The sequence below is a fragment of the Hypanus sabinus genome, chromosome 14 (assembly GCF_030144855.1).
Source record: "Hypanus sabinus isolate sHypSab1 chromosome 14, sHypSab1.hap1, whole genome shotgun sequence".
NCBI lineage: Eukaryota > Metazoa > Chordata > Chondrichthyes > Myliobatiformes > Dasyatidae > Hypanus > Hypanus sabinus.
Genome location: NC_082719.1, coordinates 105,349,040 through 105,361,782, shown reverse-complemented (window position 1 = coordinate 105,361,782; position 12,743 = coordinate 105,349,040).

The following is a 12,743-nucleotide window of genomic DNA, read 5'->3' as shown; positions in this document are numbered from 1 at the left end:
AACCCACGACGGCCATTTACTACCCTCGGTACCCGATGCGATGAGAACACACGACAGCCATTTTCTACCCTCGGTAGCCCTGAGGAGATGAGATCACACGACGGCCATTTACTACCCTCGGTACCCCTTAGGCGATGAGAACACACGACGGCCATTTACTACCCTCGGTACCCGAGGCGATGAGAACACACGACGGCCATTTACTACCCTCGGTACCCGATGCGATGAGAACACACGACAGCCATTTTCTACCCTCGGTAGCCCTGAGGCGATGAGAACACACGACGGCCATTTACTACCCTCATTACCCGAGGCGATGAGAACACACGACGGCCATTTACTACCCTCGGTACATGAGGCTATGCGAACACACGACGGCCATTTACTACCCTCATTACCCGAGGCGATGAGAACACACGACGGCCATTTACTAACCTCGGTAGCCCAGAGGCAATGAGAACATACGACGGCCATTTATTACCCTCGGTACCCCTGAGGTGATGAGAACACACAACGGCCATTTACTACCCTCGGTACGCGAGGTGATGGTGACACACGACGGCCATTTACTACCCTCGGTACGCGAGGCGATGAGGAGACACGACAGCCATTTACTAACCTCGGTATCCCAGAGGCAATGAGAACACACGACGGCCAGTTATTACCCTCGGTACCCCTGAGGCGATGAGAACACACGATGGCCATTTATTACCCTCGATACCCCTGAGGCGATGACAACACACGACGGCCATTTACTACCCTCAGTACGCGAGGTGATGGGAACACACGACGGCCATTTCCTAACCTCGGGAGCCCTGAGGCGAAGAGAATACACGACGGCCAGTTACTACCCTCGGTACCCGAGGCGATGAGAACACACGACAGCCATTTTCTACCCTCGGTAGCCCTGAGGAGATGAGATCACACGACGGCCATTTACTACCCTCGGTACCCGAGGCGATGAGAACACACGACGGCCATTTACTACCCTCGGTACCCGATGCGATGAGAACACACGACGGCCATTTACTACACTTGGTACCCCAGACAAAATGAGAACACACGACGGCCATTTACTACCCTCGGTACGCGAGGCGATGAGAACACACGACGGCCATTTACTACCCTCGGTACGCGAGGCGATGAGAACACACGACGGCCATTTACTACCCTCGGTACGCGAGGCGATGAGAACACACGACGGCCATTTACTACCCTCGGTACCCGAGGCGATGAGAACACACGACGGCCATTTACTACCCTTGGTATCCCTGAAACGATGAGAACACACGAAGGCCATTTACTACCCTCGGTACCCCTGAGGCGTTGAGAACACACGACGGCCATTTACTACCCTTGGTATCCCCGACACAATGAGAACACACGACGGCCATTTACTACCCTCGGTACCCGAGACGATAAGAACACACGACGGCCATTTACTACCCTCGGTACCCCTGAGGCGATGAGAACACACGACGGCCATTTACTACCCTCATTACCCAATGCGATGAGAACACACGACCGCCATTTACTACCCTCGGTAACCCTGAAACGATGAGAACACACGACGGCCATTTACTACACTCGGTACCACTGAAACGATGAGAACACACGACGGCCATTTTCTACCCTTGGTAGCCGAGGCAATGAGAACACACGTCGGCCATTTACTACACTTGGTACCCCAGACAAAATGAGAACACACGACGGCCATTTACTACCCTCGGTACGCGAGGCGATGAGAACACACGACGGCCATTTACTACCCTCGGTACGCGAGGCGATGAGAACACACGACGGCCATTTACTACCCTCGGTACCCGAGGCGATGAGAACACACGACGGCCATTTACTACCCTTGGTATCCCTGAAACGATGAGAACACACGAAGGCCATTTACTACCCTCGGTACCCCTGAGGCGTTGAGAACACACGACGGCCATTTACTACCCTTGGTATCCCCGACACAATGAGAACACACGACGGCCATTTACTACCCTCGGTACCCCTGAGGCGATGAGAACACACGACGGCCATTTACTACCCTTGGTATCCCCGACACAATGAGAACACACGACGGCCATTTACTACCCTCGGTAGCCCTGAGGCGATGAGAACACACGACGGCCATTTACTACCCTCGGTACATGAGGCTATGAGAACACACGACGGCCATTTACTAACCTCGGTACCCCTGAGGCGATGAGAACACACGACGGCCATTTACTACCCTCGGTACATGAGGCTATGAGAACACACGACGGCCATTTACTACCCTCGGTACATGAGGCGATGAGAACACACGACGGCCATTTACTACCCTCGGTACCCCTGAGGCGATGAGAACACACGACGGCCATTTACTACCCTCGGTACATGAGGCTATGAGAACACACGACGGCCATTTACTAACCTCGGTAGCCCAGAGGCAATGAGAACACACGACGGCCATTTATTACCCTCGGTACCCCTGAGGTGATGAGAACACACAACGGCCATTTACTACCCTCGGTACGCGAGGTGATGGTGACACACGACGGCCATTTACTACCCTCGGTACGCGAGGCGATGAGGAGACACGACGGCCATTTACTACCCTCGGTACCCCTTAGGCGATGAGAACACACGACGGCCATTTACTACCCTCGGTACCCGATGCGATGAGAACACACGACAGCCATTTTCTACCCTCGGTAGCCCTGAGGCGATGAGAACACACGACGGCCATTTACTACCCTCGGTACCCGAGGCGATGAGAACACACCACGGCCATTTACTACCCTCGGTACCCGATGCGATGAGAACACACGACAGCCATTTTCTACCCTCGGTAGCCCTGAGGCGATGAGAACACACGACGGCCATTTACTACCCTCGGTACCCCTTAGGCGATGAGAGCACACGACGGCCATTTACTACACTTGGTACCCCAGACAAAATGAGAACACACGACGGCCATTTACTACCCTCGGTAACCCTGAAACGATGAGAACACTCGACGGCCATTTACTACACTTGCTACCCCAGACACAATGAGAACACACGACGGCCATTTACTACCCTCAGTAACCCTGAAACGATGAGAACACACGACAGCCATTTACTACACTTGGTACCCCAGACACAATGAGAACACACGACGGCCATTTACTACCCTCGGTACCACTGAAACGATGAGAACACACGACGGCCATTTTCTACCCTTGGTAGCCGAGGCAATGAGAACACACGTCGGCCATTTAATACCCTCATTACCTGAGGCGATGAGAACACACGACGGCCATTTACTACCCTCGGTAACCCTGAAACGATGAGAACACACGACGGCCATTTACTACCCTCGGTACGCGAGGCGATGAGAACACACGACGGCCATTTACTACCCTCGGTACGCGAGGCAATGAGAACACACGACGGCCATTTACTACCCTCGGTACGCGAGGCGATGAGAACACACGACGGCCATTTACTACCCTCATTACCCGAGGCGATGAGAACACACGACGGCCATTTACTACCCTCGGTACCCAATGCGATGAGAACACACGACAGCCATTTTCTACCCTCGGTAGCCCTGAGGTGATGAGAACACACGACGGCCATTTAATACCCTCGGTACCCCTTAGGCGATGAGAACACACGACCGCCATTTACTACCCTCGGTAACCCTGAAACGATGAGAACACACGACGGCCATTTACTACACTCGGTACCACTGAAACGATGAGAACACACGACGGCCATTTTCTACCCTTGGTAGCCGAGGCAATGAGAACACACGTCGGCCATTTACTACACTTGGTACCCCAGACAAAATGAGAACACACGACGGCCATTTACTACCCTCGGTACGCGAGGCGATGAGAACACACGACGGCCATTTACTACCCTCGGTACGCGAGGCGATGAGAACACACGACGGCCATTTACTACCCTCGGTACGCGAGGCGATGAGAACACACGACGGCCATTTACTACCCTCGGTACCCGAGGCGATGAGAACACACGACGGCCATTTACTACCCTTGGTATCCCTGAAACGATGAGAACACACGAAGGCCATTTACTACCCTCGGTACCCCTGAGGCGTTGAGAACACACGACGGCCATTTACTACCCTTGGTATCCCCGACACAATGAGAACACACGACGGCCATTTACTACCCTCGGTACCCCTGAGGCGATGAGAACACACGACGGCCATTTACTACCCTCATTACCCGAGGCGATGAGAACACACGACGGCCATTTACTACCCTCGGAACATGAGGCTATGCGAACACAAGACGGCCATTTACTACCCTCATTACCCGAGGCGATGAGAACACACGACGGCCATTTACTACCCTCGGTACATGAGGCTATGAGAACACACGACGGCCATTTACTAACCTCGGTAGCCCAGAGGCAATGAGAACATACGACGGCCATTTATTACCCTCGGTACCCCTGAGGTGATGAGAACACACAACGGCCATTTACTACCCTCGGTACGCGAGGTGATGGTGACACACGACGGCCATTTACTACCCTCGGTACGCGAGGCGATGAGAACACACGACGGCCATTTACTACCCTCGGTACGCGAGGCGATGAGGAGACACGACGGCCATTTACTAACCTCGGTATCCCAGAGGCAATGAGAACACACGACGGCCAGTTATTACCCTCGGTACCCCTGAGGCGATGAGAACACACGATGGCCATTTATTACCCTTGGTATCCCTGAAACGATGAGAACACACGAAGGCCATTTACTACCCTCGGTACCCCTGAGGCGATGAGAACACACGACGGCCATTTACTACCCTCATTACCCGAGGCGATGAGAACACACGACGGCCATTTACTACCCTCGGTACATGAGGCTATGCGAACACACGACGGCCATTTACTACCCTCATTACCCGAGGCGATGAGAACACACGACGGCCATTTACTAACCTCGGTAGCCCAGAGGCAATGAGAACATACGACGGCCATTTATTACCCTCGGTACCCCTGAGGTGATGAGAACACACAACGGCCATTTACTACCCTCGGTACGCGAGGTGATGGTGACACACGACGGCCATTTACTACCCTCGGTACGCGAGGCGATGAGGAGACACGACAGCCATTTACTAACCTCGGTATCCCAGAGGCAATGAGAACACACGACGGCCAGTTATTACCCTCGGTACCCCTGAGGCGATGAGAACACACGATGGCCATTTATTACCCTCGATACCCCTAAGGCGATGACAACACACGACGGCCATTTACTACCCTCAGTACGCGAGGTGATGGGAACACACGACGGCCATTTCCTAACCTCGGGAGCCCTGAGGCGAAGAGAATACACGACGGCCAGTTACTACCCTCGGTACCCGAGGCGATGAGAACCCACGACGGCCATTTACTACCCTCGGTACCCGATGCGATGAGAACACACGACAGCCATTTTCTACCCTCGGTAGCCCTGAGGAGATGAGATCACACGACGGCCATTTACTACCCTCGGTACCCCTTAGGCGATGAGAACACACGACGGCCATTTACTACCCTCGGTACCCGAGGCGATGAGAACACACGACGGCCATTTACTACCCTCGGTACCCGATGCGATGAGAACACACGACAGCCATTTTCTACCCTCGGTAGCCCTGAGGCGATGAGAACACACGACGGCCATTTACTACACTTGGTACCCCAGACAAAATGAGAACACACGACGGCCATTTACTACCCTCGGTAACCCTGAAACGATGAGAACACTCGACGGCCATTTACTACACTTGCTACCCCAGACACAATGAGAACACACGACGGCCATTTACTACCCTCAGTAACCCTGAAACGATGAGAACACACGACGGCCATTTACTACACTTGGTACCCCAGACACAATGAGAACACACGACGGCCATTTACTACCCTCGGTACCACTGAAACGATGAGAACACACGACGGCCATTTACTACACTCGGTACCACTGAAACGATGAGAACACACGACGGCCATTTTCTACCCTTGGTAGCCGAGGCAATGAGAACACACGTCGGCCATTTAATACCCTCATTACCTGAGGCGATGAGAACACACGACGGCCATTTACTACCCTCGGTAACCCTGAAACGATGAGAACACACGACGGCCATTTACTACCCTCGGTACGCGAGGCGATGAGAACACACGACGGCCATTTACTACCCTCATTACCCGAGGCGATGAGAACACACGACGGCCATTTACTACCCTCGGTACATGAGGCTATGAGAACACACGACGGCCATTTACTAACCTCGGTAGCCCAGAGGCAATGAGAACATACGACGGCCATTTATTACCCTCGGTACCCCTGAGGTGATGAGAACACACGATGGCCATTTATTACCCTCGATACCCCTGAGGCGATGACAACACACGACGGCCATTTACTACCCTCAGTACGCGAGGTGATGGGAACACACGACGGCCATTTCCTAACCTCGGGAGCCCTGAGGCGAAGAGAATACACGACGGCCAGTTACTACCCTCGGTACCCGAAGCGATGAGAACCCACGACGGCCATTTACTACCCTCGGTACCCGATGCGATGAGAACACACGACAGCCATTTTCTACCCTCGGTAGCCCTGAGGAGATGAGAACACACGACGGCCATTTACTACCCTCGGTACCCCTTAGGCGATGAGAACACACGACGGCCATTTACTACCCTCGGTACCCGATGCGATGAGAACACACGACAGCCATTTTCTACCCTCGGTAGCCCTGAGGCGATGAGAACACACGACGGCCATTTACTACCCTCGGTAGCCCTGATGCGATGAGAACACACGACGGCCATTTACTACACTTGGTACCCCAGACAAAATGAGAACACACGACGGCCATTTACTACCCTCGGTACCCCTTAGGCGATGAGAGCACACGACGGCCATTTACTACACTTGGTACCCCAGACAAAATGAGAACACACGACGGCCATTTACTACCCTCGGTAACCCTGAAACGATGAGAACACTCGACGGCCATTTACTACACTTGCTACCCCAGACACAATGAGAACACACGACGGCCATTTACTACCCTCAGTAACCCTGAAACGATGAGAACACACGACGGCCATTTACTACACTTGGTACCACTGAAACGATGAGAACACACGACGGCCATTTTCTACCCTCGGTACCACTGAAACGATGAGAACACACGACGGCCATTTTCTACCCTTGGTAGCCGAGGCAATGAGAACACACGTCGGCCATTTAATACCCTCATTAGCTGAGGCGATGAGAACACACGACGGCCATTTACTACCCTCGGTAACCCTGAAACGATGAGAACACACGACGGCCATTTACTACCCTCGGTACGCGAGGCGATGAGAACACACGACGGCCATTTACTACCCTCGGTACGCGAGGCAATGAGAACACACGACGGCCATTTACTACCCTCGGTACGCGAGGCGATGAGAACACACGACGGCCATTTACTACCCTCATTACCCGAGGCGATGAGAACACACGACGGCCATTTACTACCCTCGGTACCCAATGCGATGAGAACACACGACAGCCATTTTCTACCCTCGGTAGCCCTGAGGTGATGAGAACACACGACGGCCATTTAATACCCTCGGTAACCCTGAAACGATGAGAACACACGACGGCCATTTACTACACTCGGTACCACTGAAACGATGAGAACACACGACGGCCATTTTCTACCCTTGGTAGCCGAGGCAATGAGAACACACGTCGGCCATTTACTACACTTGGTACCCCAGACAAAATGAGAACACACGACGGCCATTTACTACCCTCGGTACGCGAGGCGATGAGAACACACGACGGCCATTTACTACCCTCGGTACGCGAGGCGATGAGAACACACGACGGCCATTTACTACCCTCGGTATCCCTGAAACGATGAGAACACACGAAGGCCATTTACTACCCTCGGTACCCGAGGCGATGAGAACACACGACGGCCATTTACTACCCTTGGTATCCCTGAAACGATGAGAACACACGAAGGCCATTTACTACCCTCGGTACCCGAGGCGATGAGAACACACGACGGCCATTTCCTAACCTCGGGAGTCCTGAGGCGAAGAGAATACACGACGGCCATTTACTACCCTTGGTATCCCCGACACAATGAGAACACACGAAGGCCATTTACTACCCTCGGTACCCGAGGCGATGAGAACACACGACGGCCATTTACTACCCTCGGTACCCCTGAGGCGTTGAGAACACACGACGGCCATTTACTACCCTCGGTACCCGAGGCGATGAGAACACACGACGGCCATTTACTACCCTCGGTACGCGAGGCGATGAGAACACACGACGGCCATTTACTACCCTCATTACCCGAGGCGATGAGAACACACGACGGCCATTTACTACCCTCGGTACCCAATGCGATGAGAACACACGACAGCCATTTTCTACCCTCGGTAGCCCTGAGGTGATGAGAACACACGACTGCCATTTACTACCCTCGGTACCCCTTAGGCGATGAGAACACACGACCGCCATTTACTACCCTCGGTAACCCTGAAACGATGAGAACACACGACGGCCATTTTCTACCCTTGGTAGCCGAGGCAATGAGAACACACGTCGGCCATTTACTACACTTGGTACCCCAGACAAAATGAGAACACACGACGGCCATTTACTACCCTCGGTACGCGAGGCGATGAGAACACACGACGGCCATTTACTACCCTCGGTACGCGAGGCGATGAGAACACACGACGGCCATTTACTACCCTCGGTACGCAAGGCGATGAGAACACACGACGGCCATTTACTACACTTGGTACCCCAGACCCAATGAGAACACACGACGGCCATTTACTACCCTCGGTACCACTGAAACGATGAGAACACACGACGGCCATTTACTACACTTGCTACCCCAGACACAATGAGAACACACGACGGCCATTTACTACCCTCGGTACCACTGAAACGATGAGAACACATGACGGCCATTTTCTACCCTTGGTAGCCGAGGCAATGAGAACACACGACGGCCATTTACTATCCTTGGTAGCCCTGTCGCGATGAGAACATACGACAGCCATTTATTACCCTCGGTACCTGAGGCGATGAGAACAGACGACGGCCATTTACTACCCTTGGTATCCCCGACACAATGAGAACACACGACGGCCATTTACTACACTCGGTACCACTGAAACGATGAGAACACACGACGGCCATTTTCTACCCTTGGTAGCCGAGGCAATGAGAACACACGTCGGCCATTTACTACACTTGGTACCCCAGACAAAATGAGAACACACGACGGCCATTTACTACCCTCGGTACGCGAGGCGATGAGAACACACGACGGCCATTTACTACCCTCGGTACGCGAGGCGATGAGAACACACGACGGCCATTTACTACCCTCGGTACCCCTGAGGCATTGAGAACACACGACGGCCATTTACTACCCTCGGTACCCGAGGCGATGAGAACACACGACGGCCATTTACTACCCTCGGTACGCGAGGCGATGAGAACACACGACAGCCATTTACTACCCTCATTACCCGAGGCGATGAGAACACACGACGGCCATTTACTACCCTCGGTACCCAATGCGATGAGAACACACGACAGCCATTTTCTACCCTCGGTAGCCCTGAGGTGATGAGAACACACGACGGCCATTTACTACCCTCGGTAACCCTGAAACGATGAGAACACACGACGGCCATTTTCTACCCTTGGTAGCCGAGGCAATGAGAACACACGTCGGCCATTTACTACACTTGGTACCCCAGACAAAATGAGAACACACGACGGCCATTTACTACCCTCGGTACGCGAGGCGATGAGAACACACGACGGCCATTTACTACCCTCGGTACGCGAGGCGATGAGAACACACGACGGCCATTTACTACCCTCGGTAGCCCTTAGGCGATGGGAACACACGACGGCCATTTACTACACTTGGTACCCCAGACCCAATGAGAACACACGACGGCCATTTACTACCCTCGGTACCACTGAAACGATGAGAACACACGACGGCCATTTACTACACTTGCTACCCCAGACACAATGAGAACACACGACGGCCATTTACTACCCTCGGTACCACTGAAACGATGAGAACACATGACGGCCATTTTCTACCCTTGGTAGCCGAGGCAATGAGAACACACGACGGCCATTTACTACCCTTGGTAGCCCTGTCGCGATGAGAACATACGACAGCCATTTATTACCCTCGGTACCTGAGGCGATGAGAACAGACGACGGCCATTTACTACCCTTGGTATCCCCGACACAATGAGAACACACGACGGCCATTTACTACGCTCGGTACCACTGAAACGATGAGAACACACGACGGCCATTTTCTACCCTTGGTAGACGAGGCAATGAGAACACACGTCGGCCATTTAATACCCTCATTACCTGAGGCGATGAGAACACACGACGGCCATTTACTACCCTCGGTAACCCTGAAACGATGAGAACACACGACGGCCATTTACTACCCTCGGTACGCGAGGCGATGAGAACACACGACGGCCATTTACTACCCTCGGTACGCGAGGCGATGAGAACACACGACGGCCATTTACTACCCTCGGTACGCGAGTCGATGAGAACACACGACGGCCATTTACTACCCTCATTACCCGAGGCGATGAGAACACACGACGGCCATTTATTACCCTCGGTACCCAATGCGATGAGAACACACGACGGCCATTTTCTGCCCTCGGTAGCCCTGAGGTGATGAGAACACATGACGGCCATTTACTACCCTCGGTACCCCTTAGGCGATGAGAACACACGACCGCCATTTACTACCCTCGGTAACCCTGAAACGATGAGAACACACGACGGCCATTTACTACACTCGGTACCACTGAAACGATGAGAACACACGACGGCCATTTTCTACCCTTGGTAGCCGAGGCAATGAGAACACACGTCGGCCATTTACTACACTTGGTACCCCAGACAAAATGAGAACACACGACGGCCATTTACTACCCTCGGTACGCGAGGCGATGAGAACACACGACGGCCATTTACTACCCTCGGTACGCGAGGCGATGGGAACACACGACGGCCATTTACTACCCTCGGTATGCGAGGCGATGAGAACACACGACGGCCATTTACTACCCTCGGTACGCGAGGCGATGAGAACACACGACGGCCATTTACTACCCTCGGTACGCGAGTCGATGAGAACACACGACGGCCATTTACTACCCTCATTACCCGAGGCGATGAGAACACACGACGGCCATTTATTACCCTCGGTACCCAATGCGATGAGAACACACGACAGCCATTTTCTACCCTCGGTAGCCCTGAGGTGATGAGAACACACGACGGCCATTTACTACCCTCGGTACCCCTTAGGCGATGAGAACACACGACCGCCATTTACTACCCTCGGTAACCCTGAAACGATGAGAACACACGACGGCCATTTACTACACTCGGTACCACTGAAACGATGAGAACACACGACGGCCATTTTCTACCCTTGGTAGCCGAGGCAATGAGAACACACGTCGGCCATTTACTACACTTGGTACCCCAGACAAAATGAGAACACACGACGGCCATTTACTACCCTCGGTACGCGAGGCGATGAGAACACACGACGGCCATTTACTACCCTCGGTATGCGAGGCGATGGGAACACACGACGGCCATTTACTACCCTCGGTACGCGAGGCGATGAGAACACACGACGGCCATTTACTACCCTCGGTAGCCCTTAGGCGATGGGAACACACGACGGCCATTTACTACATTTGGTACCCCAGACACAATGAGAACACACGACGGCCATTTACTACACTCGGTACCACTGAAACGATGAGAACACATGACGGCCATTTTCTACCCTTGGTAGCCGAGGCAATGAGAACACACGACGGCCATTTACTACCCTTGGTATCCCCGACACAATGAGAACACACGACGGCCATTTACTACCCTCGGTACCCCTGAGGCGTTGAGAACACACGACGGCCATTTACTACCCTCGGTACCCTTGAGGCGTTGAGAACACACGACGGCCATTTACTACACTCGGTACCACTGAAACGATGAGAACACACGACGGCCATTTTCTACCCTTGGTAGCCGAGGCAATGAGAACACACGTCGGCCATTTACTACACTTGGTACCCCAGACAAAATGAGAACACACGAAGGGCATTTACTACCCTCGGTACCCGAGGCGATGAGAACACACGACGGCCATTTACTACCCTCGGTATCCCTGAAACGATGAGAACACACGAAGGCCATTTACTACCCTCGGTACCCGAGGCGATGAGAACACACGACGGCCATTTACTACCCTTGGTATCCCTGAAACGATGAGAACACACGAAGGCCATTTACTACCCTCGGTACCCGAGGCGATGAGAACACATGACGGCCATTTCCTAACCTCGGGAGTCCTGAGGCGAAGAGAATACACGACGGCCATTTACTACCCTTGGTATCCCCGACACAATGAGAACACAGAACGGCCATTTACTACCCTCGGTACCCCTGAGGCGTTGAGAACACACGACGGCCATTTACTACCCTCGGTACCCGAGGCGATGAGAACACACGACGGCCATTTACTACCCTCGGTACGCGAGGCGATGAGAACACACGACGGCCATTTACTACCCTCATTACCCGAGGCGATGAGAACACACGACGGCCATTTACTACCCTCGGTACC